The sequence below is a fragment of the Silene latifolia genome, chromosome X, assembly GCF_048544455.1.
Source record: "Silene latifolia isolate original U9 population chromosome X, ASM4854445v1, whole genome shotgun sequence".
NCBI classification, from domain to species: Eukaryota; Viridiplantae; Streptophyta; class Magnoliopsida; order Caryophyllales; family Caryophyllaceae; genus Silene; species Silene latifolia.
The window spans coordinates 100300270-100314721 of NC_133537.1; positions in this window are offsets into that span (position 1 = coordinate 100300270).

Consider the following 14452-nt stretch of genomic DNA (forward strand, 5'->3'; position numbering starts at 1 on the left):
TATCGTCGGTTTGTTCATGATTTCTCTAAGATTGCGAGACCGGTGACTCAGTTAATGAAGAAGGAATCCAAGTTCATTTGGACCGAAGCTTGTGAAGCTGCTTTTCAGGAGTTGAAGAAGAGGCTGACTACCGCCCCTGTGTTGACGCTACCAGAAGAGGGCGTTGAGTTCGATGTTTTCTGCGATGCGTCTAAGTTTGGGTTGGGTTGTGTCTTGATGCAGAAGGGTAAAGTTGTGGCTTATGCTTCCCGACAGTTGAAAGTTCACGAGACGAACTATCCGACTCACGATCTTGAGTTAGCAGCAGTGGTGTTTGCACTTAAGCTGTGGCGACACTACTTGTATGGAGTCTCTTGCAACTTTTATACGGATCATAAGAGCTTGAAGTATATCTTCACTCAGAAAGATCTTAACATGAGGCAGAGACGCTGGTTGGAATTGCTTAACGACTACAAGATTGAGCTGCAGTATCATGAGGGTAAGGCAAACGTGGTTGCCGACGCTTTGAGTCGCAAGGTGTGTCATGCCATGAGATCTGTGTTGGTGTTACCTGATGACTTGAGTCGAGAGTTCCAGAAGATGAGCCTTGAGGTAGTTCTTCCTGGTACTTTAGATTTGAGTGCGATGGCTGCTGAACCCGAGATCCTTCATGAGATCCGAGTTAAGCAAAGAGAGGATGAATACTTAGTAGGAGTTCGAGTCGCTATAAGCGAAGGACGTGCCAAAGACTTCAACGTTGGACCTGATGATGGTCTACGATTCCATGGTCGTCGGTGTGTGCCTAGCTGTGAGGTCTTAAAATGTAAGATTCTCAAAGAGGCTCATAGTACTCCCTATTCGGTTCGTCCTGGTGGTGATAAGATGTATAAGGATCTGAAGCTAAAGTTTTGGTGGCCGGGTATGAAGAAAGAGATCGCCGAGTTTGTGAGTCGTTGCTTGGTTTGTCAGAAGGTTAAGTTCGAACATCAGAGACCTGGTGGTCTACTGCAACCTTTGGAGATTCCCACATGGAAATGGGATTCGTTTTCGATGGACTTCGTTATGGGTTTGCCGAGGTCGCCGAGAGGAATGAATGCGATTTGGGTCGTGGTTGATCGTTTGACTAAGGTCGCGCATTTCATTCCGATGAAGGAGACTTGGAGTCTCGAGGAACTAGCGAATGCTTACCAGCGTGAGATCATTCGTCTTCATGGGGTTCCTAAGGATATCATCTCCGACCGCGATCCGAGGTTTTGTTCTCAGTTTTGGAAGAAGCTTCAGTTGGCTTTGGGTAGTGAGCTTAAGATGAGTACGGCTTTTCATGCTGCAACTGATGGTCAGACTGAGCGTACGATTCAGACGCTTGAGGACATGTTGCGAGCTTGTGCTTTGGAGTTTCAGGTTAGTTGGGAGAAGAGTTTACCGCTAGTGGAGTTCTTCTACAACAACAGTTACCAAGCGAGTATTCAGATGGCTCCGTTTGAGGCACTTTATGGAAGGAAGTGTCGTAGTCCTTTGTGTTGGGACGATTCTAGTGAGGCTGTCGTTCTTGGTCCAGAATTGGTTTAAGAATCGATTGAGCAAGTGAGGTTGATCCGCAAGAACCTTAAGGCAGCCCAGGATCGACAGAAGACGTATGCAGACTTGCGGCGTAGGCCGATTGAGTTTGAGGTTGGCGATAAGGTTTTTCTTAAGGTTTCACCGATGAAAGGTGTTAAGAGATTTGGACTTAAGGGCAAGCTTAGTCCTAAGTACATTGGACCGTACGAGGTGCTCGAGAGAGTTGGCGAGGTAGCCTATAGGTTGGCTTTACCTCCGAACTTGTCGAAGGTTCATGACGTTTTCCATGTGTCGCAGTTGCGTCATTATCGCAGTGATCCTTCTCATGTTCTACAGGCTGATGTGATCGAGGTTGAGCCTAACCTTACTTATGAGGAACGTCCTGTTCGCATTTTGGAACGTCAGGAGAAGAGGTTAAGGAATAAGGTTGTACCTTTGGTTCGGGTTCTGTGGAGAAGTCAGAAGTTCGAGCAAGAGACTTGGGAAACCGAAGCGTCTATGCGAGAGAAGCATCCACATCTTTTCGAGTGAGGTAGTTCTCTTATCAAGTTTCGAGGACGAAACTTCTTTTTAGGTGGTTGGATTGTAACACCCCTAATTTCCGTAATATAATTCTATAATTTTATTTTCCCAAATTTATATCTTATTTTCGGGAAAATATCCGTTTGTTGTCTTTTGGGCTCGTTGGGCCCGAAAAACGATGAAGACCCGTTTCTCCTTTGGGTCTCACGTGAATCTTAGTGTTGATGGGTGAGTTTTGGGCCTAAACCTAGAATTAACCCATGAGCTTCTCTATATATATGAAGGGAAACCAAACCCTTGCTCTTCTTTTCTTATAATTCTCACAAAAACCCTAAACCTAGTTTCTCTCCTCCTCTCTTCCTCCTCGTGCCGCGCACCACCCTCACCTAGGGTTTCGTGCCGTCTTTCTTCCTCCTTCGTTCTTCATCGTTCTTTCGTGCTTAGATCGATCCTACTTCTTGGATTTATCTATCTTCTTCGTAAGTTTTACGTTTTCGCATAGTTTATAGTTTTTATAGTTTATATATATAGTTAGTATATTTATTAGATTCGTTATCTTTGGCACGTGGATGATTCAATGAAGGCGTGGAAGTTGCTCCTGGAGAAGACGTTTATATCGTTGAAGACGATCTCTAGAGTTTTATTTGCTTAATAAGGTAACTAGGTGTTTTCCTTTAATTGTGTTTATGCTAATTGATGTAATTTACATGATTTAATAATTGATTTGTGTAATTGGTACGTGTTTGATTGTTTATTATCATGTTAATTTTGTTTTCGCATGCTTGTATATGTTTTAATGCTTTAATCATATATCGTATATTGTTAACATGTTTATTATGGGTGTCATGAGCGCAATTAGGGTTTACGAATAAACCCTAGTGGCGGCATGATAGGCGGCCAAGGGTTCTCTCCAAGGTTATAGCTAAAGCTAGTATAACATTGATGATGATTCAAGTGTTATAGCTAAAGTTAATACAACCTTGGGTAGTTACTCTAGTTATGGCTGAAATTACTATAACATTGAAGTACGAATTAAGGTTATAGCTAGAACTAACATACCCTGAGATTTATGGCTCAAGGTTATGGTTGGAACTAGTATAACTTTGAGTTTCGTGCCAAGGTTATGGTTGAGGTAAGTGTAACTTCACGTAATATATGTTGAAGTTATAGTCGAGGTTACTATAACCTCGCATCCAAAGTTCATGTTATGGTTAGGGTTACTATAACATTGAATGGTTAAATATTAAAGTTATAGTTGAAGTTACTATAACATTGGTTGCGTATGCTTGCTTCACACGTTGTGTTGTGTTCAATGTGTTATGTTCTTTTGTTGCGTATGTCCTTGGTTACTCTTGTTCATATGTTGATAGGACAGTCGGTTAAACTGTTCTACTATGTTGAGTCGTGATGTTATTCACGCATGAGTTGTACAGTCAGTTAAACTGTGCATTTGTATGAGTTGGACAGTCAGTTAAACTGTTCTTCTGAGTTGAGTCATGGTGTGGTCCATGCATGTCGTGTGCAGTCAGTTAAACTGTGCATTTATTTGTTGGCTAAGTCGAATAGATGATGGTAGTATCAGTTAAATACTATCGGAATGAATCAAGAGCTGCTCTTCGGAGGTTTATTGGTCTATGTTCGGGGGTGGCCAGATTCGTCAGTTAAACGTCTCTGGGTCCCGAGTGTCGTTCGGTGTACAGTTAATGCATCGAGAGGTCTGGCCAGGTCTTAGGCATATAGGCAGTGGTGATACGCTATACATAGTACCGTGGAGTATCAGTTAAATACTTAACAACCGATGGTTCGTCAGTTAAACGTTCCATCTGCTAGTTCATCAGTTAAATGTTCTAGCGGCGTTCGCTCTATTCGCTATGCTTTGTTGCTAGCTTTGTGCCTTATGTGCTGTGGATCGTGTCTACTTTGGTTGATAAGTGTCCATGGTCTAGTTCTTGCATATGGTCTAAGTTCATGTAGTCTCATTCATCTAGTGTTGTGAATGTCAGGAGTAGTAAGTCTGAGTTTGATTTCCATGAGTATAGATGGTCTCACATGTTTACTGTTTATGCATTTCAATTGTTATTAATTGTTGGTTATATTCAATTGTTGTAAACATGACTGGGAGAGCATCTAGTTACTCCCGACTGAATTGTCGACCCCCTTTTCAGGTTGTTCAGTTTGATGCTGTTTGGTTGATGCTTGCTTGGGGAATGTGCGAAGCGAGCTTAATAATAAATAGGAGTTGTTTTTAAGTTTTAAGAACCTTTGAATAATGTATTAGTTGTTTTGGATTTAGTAGCGAACCGGATTGGTCAGGTGTTTCCGCCACCTTGACCCTTTTATCAGTACCGTACTCTGATATTCATTTTATATATGTTTTTCCTTTGTTTTATAATCCGGGTTGTTACAACCACATTTCTCAAACACATCTTATAGGTGTGACCTTTAGGGACCAGTTGATCACCGCCATCTGTATGATAATAACGTCAAACTTTCTAGCAATCCAACCGTTATTAGGTAAACGTTAATCAACTGATTAAATATACGAAGTATACCCTTGTGAACCTGTAAGAGATTTACAAATGTTATCACACTAATTTGTGGAGGACACAAGCTCCAACAAACTCCCACTTGTCCTCACAAGTGTATGTGCGCTAACCGATTCTCATATCCTAAAATTTCTCCCACTCAATGTAAAACAATTTGCAAATCCGTATTCACAAAGGTCGTATTTTACAAGCGATCAATATCAAGAGTGGTTTCCCCGACTAGAGAGTAACTTAACTGATAAACGAATCAACATTCGAGCATGGCCATGCATTTCAGTTACAACTCCTCGAGTGGCCCTGAGAAATAACTATACCTGATAAGGGTTGGATATTTTGCTCAACTCGAATCCTGCAGATGTAAGCACAAAGTATGAAATGACCGGAAAAAATCTACTTAGCCTCCGATTCGGCAGACCGTGAGAAAGAAACCAAAGTCACCCAAAAACTGCCTTAATCTCAAGAGACAGTCGATAGTCAAAAGAATCCACTCTAGGAACACAATGGATGTCCTATCCACGACCTGGCACCGAATGTTTTTAAACATTTAGGACTCCAATACGTTGTCACAAAAAGTTGTCCTACGAGGTATCGTTATAATCTCGCATCTGTGATCGATCAGTCAACCGTTTGACTTATGGCCCGTTGAACCCACCATCAATCGACTGCACAATATAATAGCCGGAGTTATCATCTCACATTGGCGATTACAGACCAAAACAAATATAATATAATTCAGTTCACTTTGTGGCGTTCAATGTTGTCAGTACAATCCACATGAAAAACAAAATATTATAATAAAACGATGAAGTTATAAATAGTATAAGAAAAAGATAATGTATCAAATCCATAATCAAGTACTACAACTCAGGAACGCGTTTAATTGCCATGGAATTAACGTGCCCTACATGCTTATCATAATTCAACAGTTTAGTGAGAGGATCCGCGATGTTATCATCCGTCGCAATCTTGTCTATCACTATCTCCTATTGCTCCACGTAATCACGGATCAGGTGAGCTTTCCGATGTACATGTCTAGATTTGTTGCTAGACTTTGGCTCCTTAGCCTGGAAGATGGCACCTCTATTGTCACAATAGATGGTGATCGGGTCATTCGAACTAGGAACTACTGTAAGTCCTTGTAAGAATTGACGCATCCATATCGCTTCCTTTGCTACCTCCGAAGCGGCATAGTACTCGGATTCAGTAGTAGAATCTGCTACAACACTCTGTTTGGAACTCTTCCAGTTGACCGCAGCACCATTAAGAGTGAGACGAACCCGGACTGAGATTTTGAGTCATCTCGATCCGTTTGGAAACTAGCATCTGCGTAACCGATTGCGCATAGCTTAGTATCGCCTCCATAAGTCAATACCCAATCCTTAGTCCTCCGTAGGTACTTGAGGATGTTTTTGACAGCTATCCAGTGTGTTTCACCTGGAGTCTTTTGGTACCGACTCGTCATACTCAATGCATATGCCACGTCTGGACGTGTGCATATCATGGCATACATGATCGATCCTATTGCAGATGCATAAGGAACACGACTCATGTGCTCAATCCCTTCAGGCGTCGTGGGTGACTGAGACTTGCTCAACTGCATCCCAGTCGTCATTGGAAGGTTTTCCTTATTGGAGTTGGTCATGCTGAACTTCTCAAGAATCTTATCCAAATAAGACTCCTGACTAAGTGATAACGTCCGTCGTGATCTATCTCGGTAGATACGGATTCCCAAAATGCGTTGTGCCTCAACCAGATCTTTCATCTGGAAATGGTTCTTCAACCATTCTTTAACCGAAGATGGGAGAGGAATGTCATTCCCAATCAAGAGTATGTCATCGACATACAATATCAAGAATACAATCTTGCTCCCACTCGACTTGATATATAAGCATGGTTCCTCGACCGATCGAGTGAAACCATACTCTTTTATCACCTGGTCGAAACGATGATTCCAACTCCGAGAAGCTTGCTTAAGTCCATAAATAGAACGCTTAAGCTTGCATACTTTCTTAGGATGTTTAGGATCTAAGAAACCTTCGGGTTGCACCATATACAACTCTTCCTCCAAATAACCGTTTAAAAAGGCGGTTTTCACATCCATTTGCCAAATTTCATAATCATGAAATGCGGCAATCGCTAAGATTATCCGAATGGAACGTAGCATGACTACAGGTGCAAAAATCTCATCATAATGCAATCCGTGCATTTGAGTGAAACCTTTTGCCACAAGTCGTGCCTTATAGGTATCTGGTTGCGCGTCTACAGAACGCTTTATTTTCTAAAGCCATTTGCACTGTAGAGGTTTTACCTTATTAGGTAAATCAACTAGATCCCATACGTTATTCTCATACATGGAGTCCATCTCGGATTGCATGGCTTCGAGTCATAGGTTTGAGTCGGAACAAGTCATAGCACCTTTATTGGTAACGGGTTCATTACTCTCTAGGAGTAAAACGTCATTCTCCTCGACCATACCAATGTATCTGTCCGGAGGATGAGAGACTCTACCCGACCTCCTAGGTTCCTCAGGAATATTAACCGTATCATCAGTTGGAGGAACAACTTCCTCCATCTGTTCCTCGGTTGTTGGTTCTGGAATCTCCGACAGGTCGAAGGTTCTATTACTCGTCATATTCTCGAGAAATTCTTTCTCTAAGAACGTCGCACTAGCCGCAACAAAAACTCGATGTTCGGTAGGCGAATAGAAGTAATGACCAAATGTTCCTTTTGGATAACCTATAAAGTATGTCTTGACCGATCGCGGGCCGAGCTTATCCTTGTGTCTCCACTTGACATAAGCCTCGTAGCCCCAAACCCGAATAAAGGACAAGTTGGGTACCGTTCCCTTCCACATTTCATATGGAGTCTTGTCGACAACTTTAGACGGACTTCGGTTAAGTATAAGAGCAGCTGACAAAAGAGCATAACCCCATAATGAATCAGGCACTACCGTGTGACTCATCATGGATCGAACCATATCAAGTAAGGTTCGATTTCTCCGTTCGGACACACCATTCAATTGAGGTGTTCCAGGTGGAGTTAACTACAAAACGATTCCACAGTCTTTCAGGTGTTGATCAAACTCATTTGAAAGATATTCGCCACCCTGATCTGAACGGAGTGCTTTAATCTTTCTACCCAGTTGGTTCTGTACCCTGTTCTAGTATTCCTTGAATTTCTCAAAGGACCCACTTTTATGCTTCATTAAGTAGACATAACCGTATCTACTCAAATCGTCCGTGAAAGTGATAAAATATCTATAACCATCTCTAGCGGTAATTGACATAGGTCCACAAACATCAGTATGTATGAGCCCTAATAGGTCATTAGCGCGCATTCCAACACCTTTGAAGGAAATTCGAGTCATCTTGCCAATGAGACATGATTCACACGTGCCATATGTAGAAAAATCGAATGTGGGAATAGTCCCATTATCGACGAGTTTCTTCACGCGTTTCTCATTTATGTGTCCCATTCGACAATGCCATAGATAGGTTTGATCTTTGTCACCAACCTTTATTTTCTTATTATTCACGTGTAATACTTCTGTGGTTTGGTCTAAGATATAAATTCCATTCATGGAAACTGCTTTGCCATAAATCATTTCATTGAAAGAGAAAATACAGCTATTATCCTTTATTGAAAATGCAAAACCGTCTTTAGCAAGTACGGAAACAGAAATAATGTTCTTAGACAAACTGGGTACATAGTAACAGTTATTTAAAAATAACTCAAAACCACTAGGGAGTTGGATTACATATGTTCCCTTCGAGACAGCAGCAACTCGTGCTCCATTCCCGACTCGCAGGTCCACATCACCTTTTTCGAGAGGTATGATGTTCTTTAGGCCCTGCAAATGATTATACAGATGAGAACCACAACCAGTATCAAGTACCCAAGTTCCGAAACTTGCATGGTTAATCTCAATCATATGAATATAAGATGACATACCAACAGGAACGACGCGGCCTGCTTTGATGTCCTCACGGTAGACGGGACTGTTCCTCTTCCAATGTCCAGTCTTGTGACAATGGTGGCACTCTATGTCACCGCCCTTGCTCTTTGCCTTGCCCTGTGAGCCACTAGTCTCACCAGGCGCACTCTTACCATTTCCTGGCTTCTTGAACTTTGGATTACCTACAGCTAGGTCACCATGAGCCTTGCCCTTACCTTTACCCTTGTTGTGAATCGTGAGAACATCCTGATTCATGCTCCCACTCAATTTCATATCCTTCTCGGTCTGTACGAGAAGGGAGTGTAGCTCATGAGGACTCTTTTTCAAGTCATTCATGTAATAGTTCGCCCTGAAAAGGGTAAAACCATCGTGAAGAGAATGAAGCATTCGGTCAATGACAATGCTCTCACTGATTTTACAATTCAGTGCCTCCAGCTTCTCGACATTCTCAATCATGTGAAGAATGTGTGGGCTAACCGGTTGGCCCTTCTGGAGTTTCGCATCAAAGAAGCGACGGGTATGCTCATATGTAACGATTCTCGGTGCTTTTGAGAACTCGTTAGTGAGCGTAGTGAAAATCTTGTTTGCACTTTGGGCAATGAAGCGTTTCTGCAAATTGGTTTCCATTGCAAAGATGAGTATGTTCTTTATCGCTTTTGACTTCCATAACGAAATCACTATAAGCGAGTGTCTCATTGACTCGCATTGGGGCCAGGTTGACCGGTATTGGCTCGATTAAGTACTTGAGCCTACCGTCAAGCAATGGCAAAGCATTCCGTAGTGCCGCTCCCGAGTCCGCAAAGTTGGACCCATCATTTTTCGACGTGTGAACCGATTCATCGGTCCATGAATACTTTCAGCCAGGACGCGCGATCAAGTGTGGCACTAGGCATTGGGATTGCGTTATTTCCAGCCATTTCGTTGTGACAGTATTATGAAAAATAATCGTGTTCTACACTGCGAGAAGAAGAATAAAAATAATAAGCATGTGCATCGTTTATATTTTTAAGTCTAATGAACTACTGTCATAACGCGAAGACTCGAAACATTTATACAATTGACCTCCCTCAAGAATTATATAAATGATCCCAAGACTCAATTCTCTGTAAATTGATAAGCTAACCTTTTATCTAATTCTACCGTTAGAATTCTTGGTCGATAAATTTCTGTAAATTCTATCTTTAGTCCATCATAATCACGAGAAACTCTTCGGACTATGATGTTGAGGTAAACTAAGTCAACACAACTACTTACCCAACGTAGAAGGGGTCATATTATGCCTACCGACGAAGAAGGGATTCATAGTTGTTTGCCCTTATAAAGACTAATCTCAATTTCCGTTTTAGAGGAAGATCCCATCAACTTAATTTTAATTCATTTTAAGTGAACTAATATCTAGCATGCGAGAATGAATAAACTAAGGTGATGGCTTAACAAGTGTGTGACATCTGTATGTCCATGAAAACTAACATACAACCTATATGAGTCAATTTTCATGCATTTTAGTAGTAGGTGGTTTGGTTTTAGGCGGAATATGATGCATAAACTAACATGTGAATGAAAAGCAATAAGAATGAAAACGTAAAAACAGTAAAAGTCCTAGTGTGGCCTATCCTATCAAAATGAATATTAAATACAAGTTTGGAATCCATCCTTGGACCCGAGAAGCTTGTCTTGATGTTCCATCTTGATCCATGTAGCGGGAGTGACCTCCTCTAATCTCCATCTTTAGTCTTCTTTGAAATTACAATAATTAAAATTACCTAATAAACCTATTTATTACAATCTAATTTCAAAACCCAAAACTAAAACTAAAGGAGATTCGAGATCTCATAATTACATAAAAAATCATGTTTCCTTCATTACGAAAACATAATTTGACTAAGGCCACACTAAGTATTACAATTTACAACCGATTGCAAAAATAAATACGTAAATAAAATTCATTCATTCGATTCATTCAACAAAATTAAAATGCATCAACTAAAAATAAATTAAACATACATGACACAATTCCTTAATTATGTTGATTAATTTATCCAAACCACCTATTTAATTGATCAAATTAAGTGACAATTCCTCAATAATCACTATAAATTTAATCTTAATTCACATTAAACTTGTAACATGAATTCAATCCGTCAAAATTTTAAACTGCTTTAAAATAATTAGGTATCTTATAATTATGAACCGCTTCACAATAATTAATTTGCCAAAACAAAACAAAAACAAGACTACTTTTTTATTGTCTCGGCAAAACCCAAAAAAAAAACAGATTTTTTTTTATAAAGCCTTGTCGTGAACAGTAACAAAACAGGAAATTTTTTTTTTCTCTTTTCTTGGTAAAACTGAAAAGAAACAAAAACAGCCCGTAATCTTTTCTCGGTTTTTCAACAAAAACCGAATGGAAAGAAAAAAAAACACAGATTTTTTTTTTTAAATTACTGTTCATCCGTGAACAGTAACGGAAACAAAAAAAAAAAAAATTCCACGGCTCAAAAAACAATCCAGCCGATTACATTTTTTTCTCGCAAACCCTACTTATTGTTTACAAACAATTTTATGAAAATCATCAAAATTAAAATTCGTGGCCTTGGCTCTGATATCACTTGTGGGAAATAATCTGTATACTTCCCTTATTATTAAGGATTATAACGAATATAATGATGACGATCACTAGTCATAAAATTAAAATACATAAACAAAATATAGGATTCAGAAATAACCTTCGGTCCTAACAAATACGGCCTAAGAACAATATCAAAGTTGATATTCACCCATCAGTTGCACCCAAGACGATATGAGATATGCCCTATTGATAATGCTAGAATCGATCTAAAATTTTCTGTAAAATTTAGTTGTTTTGTGTTTTTCTTCTGATGAGAGAGGAGGCTAGGTAAAAAAGAATTAGGGTAGAATAATGATCTCCCTTTCTCTTCTTATGGTGACCGAAATATGGGAGTGAATTAGGGAAATATAATCTTCCCTAATTCGGCCCATATAACCGAAATAAGGAGTGTAATCTCCTTATTTTTGGTCTTTCCAAAAATGTATAAAATGTGTTAAATTGTCATCTAGTGAGGATCGAACCCATGACTTCTTGGTTTGTGTACCCTCACTATTACCACTATGACACATTCATCTTGTTGATATTGAATATAACGGATTACATTTAATTACAAATTAACAGATTAATTCGTCCAAGCTAACATTACATACATTTAATTAAATATAACTTATTATATTCAATTTACGAATTGACAGTTAATTCGTCTTAACTAATATTATTTAATCTTCATTAAATAATTGTTTCATCAACACATTGACTAACTGCTTAGTCATATTGGGCATCAATGTGATTATATTTCTATAACCACATTTCTCAAACACATCCTATAGGTGTGACCTTTAGGGACCAGTTGATCACCGCCAAATGTATGATAATAACGTCAAACTTTCTAGCAAGCCAACCGTTATTAGGTAAACGTTAATCAACTGATTAAATATAAGAAGTATACCCTTGATGAACCTGTAAGAGATTTACAAATGTTATCACACTAATTTGTGGAGGACACAAGCTCCAACAATTTTTTACCAAATAAAATGTATAATTTTTTATATAAAAATTAGAAATATCACTTAAATATAATATAATATAATAAATTATAATGTTAAAAGATTATACACTTTATTTTTTGCATCCAAAAATATTATTTATAATACTTTCCTAAATTAATTTTTAGGAAACTCCACCTTGATAATCATCTGATGTGGGACAATTCAACTATTTATAGGTAGTATATTCCCCACACCTACATTATTTTTCAATATCAGAGAAATAATATATTTAGAAAAAAAATATCATATCATATATATAAGTATAGAAAAATCGTACGAATATAGTATAGTGTATAAAATATACTATATTATTAATCGGGTTGGATGTCGAACTGGGTGCGAAAAAGATAGTCATCTTTAGAACTTAAATATCAACCAATTTTTTTTTGAATCTCTTAAGTATTGTCTTATTAGAGATCTCTTACTCTTATTAGAGTTTCTATTATTATCTTTATAATAGCAAAATTTATTTATTATTTATTTTTCTCGCATAATCAATAAACGGTAGACGTGTATGTATTTATCATTTATTTTCTTTGAAAGAGATATTTTAATCATATGTAAACATATGATTAGATGTAAACATTAAAGTTTTATAACATTTTTTTTCATTATAACCAAGTTAATTAACCCGTTGCAACGCACGGGCTTTCAACCTATTGATTTTAATATGTCAATGCAAAATACAACATGATAAATGCCAAGCAATTGTAAGAACATCCAAAACAACAATTAACAACACAATGCCAATGCCAAGGCCAAAGGTCAACGCAATAGCTCATCAACACCAGTTCTCATGTAATGATTCATCAATGCCAATTAAAACAATTAAGACAATTAAGCACATAAAAAACCCCGCAAGTAAGTGTTGGGTAGCTAGCCTACCTGATTAGCAATTCCAATAAAATTTAGCAGCGAAGTCCAATTAGTCGTATTCCTCAATAAATCCGTCACCTAAATAAATAATAAGAATTACTAATTATTCTAATTCATAAAACAATTAAACTAATTACAACAATACGTGATTTAATATAATTAAAACCCGTATTAAAACCACCCAAATAATTCCCATGACCCACACGGTTTAAACCCGTGTTTAACAACCACCAACACCCCTCTTGCACATCCCCATAGCCACGACAGGTCACCACCCTCACACACCATGGGGGACCACCGCATCACCCTACCCAGGCACGATGCTCACCACCCACAGCAACAACCATACACGGCTAAGCCGTGTGCCCTAAACCTCAACAACAACCACAACCTTTACACCTTACACGATTTACACACCCAAAAAACGACCAACAACCACCACTTGTCTACACCACCGTGAGCCACCACCATAACCCACCCAACCGTGGTGAGTGACAACCTTGACCAACCCCTTACACGGCTAAAGCCTTATGCAAAACCCGCAGTTTTCACAGCCTAGGCACCACTACAACCACCACCGTATTCAGCCTGAGTAATCACAGTGGGACCTCATCTGTAACCACCCTAGGACACATGACAAAAAAGATGTAATACCCCGGACTTTGATAACTTAATTAATTATTATTTTATATAGTAATGTTATTAATAGAATTAATTATCCAATAGGAAAATATGCGTTATAGTAACATGACGTTATTTACTTGGTGTCGCAGTAAAATGGAAAGGCGATAATATATTGGTATAAGGACGAAGTATAGTAGTCTAGTAATAATAATTATATTATAATATATCGTCTATATATGATATGCTACTATATTGTAATAATATAGGAGATACTAGTTATTACCATATATATTAAACCTAGTTGGCCTATAAAAATACACAGCCCATACTTCTGTATTCCACCTTGTCATAAACACAAAAAAATAAACGAGAGGAACATAGAGCGATTCTGCGACTGCTACTCATGACTCATAGCCATCATCGTTGTAATTCTATTACCATCATTATTGTGTCTATTCATCGGTTATTACATCAACATCGTTCTTGGACTAATTAAGGTAACCATCCATTCTTTTAGTATAGAGTTTGATTCAAGTTTTATTTATATAAGAATTCAAGTCTAGTTTTACCGCATAATCTACTAAGTAATATAGGTCGATCTTAAGGTCTGTCTTAGGCTATATCTATGGCGTTTGAAGAGAGTTTTCGGTTGTTATAGTTGTTGGCCGTGATTCCTGTTTTGGTACGGGTTCGGCGAAGTTTCAACGAGAACGTGCGTCACATAGGAGTCAAGTAATCCCATAAAATCGATGCAATGCATTATATTGTTGAT